The following is a 2,452-nucleotide window of genomic DNA, read 5'->3' as shown; positions in this document are numbered from 1 at the left end:
ATATATAAATTTTTTATAGCACTTTTTTGGGCGTGGTCGATTTGTGGCTCTAAGCCCAATAGTGTATGCATTTTTCTAGGACCTCTTAAAGAGCTTGAAAAGAAAATCTTCTGAACTTATTTAAGTTGCTTGAAGACATTTCCCCTCTCATCTGAGAAGCTTCTTCAGTTCTAAGGTCAGATGGTGGAGAGTCCTAGATTTAAGCTCTAGCGTAGTGTCCCCCGAGGAAGTCATGAACCCCCTGTTGATCCTCTACCTAATCACACGAGCCAAGGTGTGAAAACGGGTGTAGGTCACAATCAGTGGAATTTTTGGGTGAACCTGCTATGAAACCTAGCCCCACCGTGTGAGCTCAGATGATTTCCTGAGGGTCAAGTCTTTTTTTTCATTTAGCAAGTAGGTTTGGATAAATATTTTTCTCCATGAATAAATAAAATAACCATTTAAAAACAGCATTTTATATTTACTTGGGTTATCTTCGTCTGAAAATAATATTTGTTTGGTGATCTGAAAAATTTACATGTGACAAATACAAAAAAAAAAAAAATCAAGAAGGAGACAAGTATTTTGTCAGAGCACAGTATAAATAGATTACCTCTCTACAGCAGAACATCTTCCTTCTTTAAAATAAGTAATAAAACCCTTGGAGTTGTCGCTCTTTAATGACACACAGCTTGGATCAGGTTCAGGTCCAGGTTGATTCCTGTGAATAATGATGGAGCAGTGATGTGAGTGCTGAGCTGTGACATGGAGAAGAGTCATGGACAGTTAGAGATGGTCATCTCACCTCTGAGCTTTGGTCTGGCTCTCATGTTCCCCACACAGAGTGGTTTTAGAGGGAGGGACTCCCTCCTCTCTATCATCACACTCAATTGCTGCTCAATTCACATCCACATCTGATTATATCCTCTTATGTGTGGAAACTAAAATAATAAGTTTGACACTTGGGTAAAACACAGACCAGAGTTTAGAGAAAACAAAAGTTGAAATCTCGGAGTTAACTAGTCTTTGAAAATAACCCTAAAAATTAACCAAATAACATATTTTATTAAAAAACTATTAAGAATAATTTTTGTTCTTAACCATATGTACCAGCTATAGTACAGTTTTGCACAAGCTGATGGTAGTTTTCATACATCCTGTCATACAAATACAGTACATTTACTTTTATCAGTGTAAACAAAACAAGTATTACCAGTACTACCACCACCTCCTCCCACAGAGCCCTGAATACAAAATGGCAGAAACTGAAAATTCAAAAGGGAAAGAAGACCAGAAGAACCAAAGAATTGCCGCACATTGTGCTAGTCTGCATGGCACCAATACATATACCAAGACCTTAGCTACCACAATTCTCTCTCTATTTCCTGCTCATGCCAAGACATGAGTGCAACCCCCGTTTCTTCGAAGTACTTTCTTCTGTGTATATACTTAATGCCAATGAATCACCATTACAGGTGCAAATAAAAGAATACAGCTGTTAGTTCATTTACACAACACAACATTGAAAACTTTGATTTACAATTGCAAATGTAACCTGCCTCTAAAATGCAAATGAAAATTAAAAGACGATACAGATGCTGCTCTTCCGGGACTCTGCGCAAACAAACGTAAACTACTAAATTGCGGATAAACAATTACTGTAAGCCTCCTTCGTCCCGAGCTCCCAGTTCTAGCTGTGAGTCCGTTAACGTCTGTTGTTTGTAAGCTGTACACAGGTCATGTTAGCGATGAAAACATTACCTTCACACGAAGCTTTAAACGGAACCGATCATCTGTGCCACAACCTTCAAAGAAAAAAAAAGAAAACGGAAAGTTTTGTAAACACCCAACGATGCGTTTAAGAGCAGCTTCGCAATCAGGGAAATCAGACACTGGCCAGTATGGGATTTAATTCTAGAAATGTTTGTTAAAGGTTTTGCAGAAATCAGTCTCACTGCCCTGTTATTGAATGTACACTCCAAAAGGATCTGTTTTTACTGCAGTGTGACACCGTGTTTTTGAATTAAACCTAGTTTTAATTTAGGAGTACAATAAAAACAGGTTTGAATGTTGTGATGCTTCCGTGCTCTTACACAGAGGCCTTGAAGCTTCAGCAGCAAGTTTGTCAGTTTAGCTAATATAGTATAGGGTAGATCATTAGACATTATTAGCTAATGTCAGCTTTTAGAGCCCTTTACAGTCTGTATGTCTATCTATTTATTTAGCTAGCCAGCTAGCTATCATTAGTCTGCTGGTGTATCACTAATTTGCAGCCAAGTACATGCTGTACTTTATAATTTTATTTTGATTTACTACTGTATATTTCTAACCCTGCAAAATCAGTCCCAGTCATCATGGAAATTTTGCAGAATTTTGGAGAAGTGTCAGGATACAAATTGAATTTATCTAAAAGTGTGCTATTCCCAGTCAACTCTAAAGCAATAGGTAACCCAAGTTGTTTCAATACCTT

At 37.6% G+C, this 2,452-nt stretch overlaps 1 protein-coding gene and 1 long non-coding RNA gene across 2 annotated transcripts in view; both read right to left on the bottom strand.

Moving 5' to 3' along the window:
- LOC106456462 (NACHT, LRR and PYD domains-containing protein 12-like) overlaps window positions 1–2,452 on the bottom strand; it is a 6,579-nt gene that overhangs the window by 535 nt on the left and 3,592 nt on the right. The gene's annotated exons all lie outside the window — the stretch shown is intronic.
- LOC106456465 (uncharacterized) lies at window positions 528–1,867 on the bottom strand. The gene is made up of 3 exons (XR_001290572.1): window positions 1,744–1,867; window positions 788–923; window positions 528–703 (listed from the first exon to the last, which is right to left on the bottom strand). It is a non-coding gene; the product is annotated as an uncharacterized LOC106456465 (long non-coding RNA).

The sequence above is a fragment of the Pundamilia nyererei genome, unplaced genomic scaffold, assembly GCF_000239375.1.
Source record: "Pundamilia nyererei isolate P.nyererei 1_Seehausen unplaced genomic scaffold, PunNye1.0 scaffold00244, whole genome shotgun sequence".
NCBI classification, from domain to species: Eukaryota; Metazoa; Chordata; class Actinopteri; order Cichliformes; family Cichlidae; genus Pundamilia; species Pundamilia nyererei.
The sequence above is the reverse complement of the archived record's forward strand: the minus strand, read 5'-3'. Positions and strand labels throughout refer to the sequence as shown.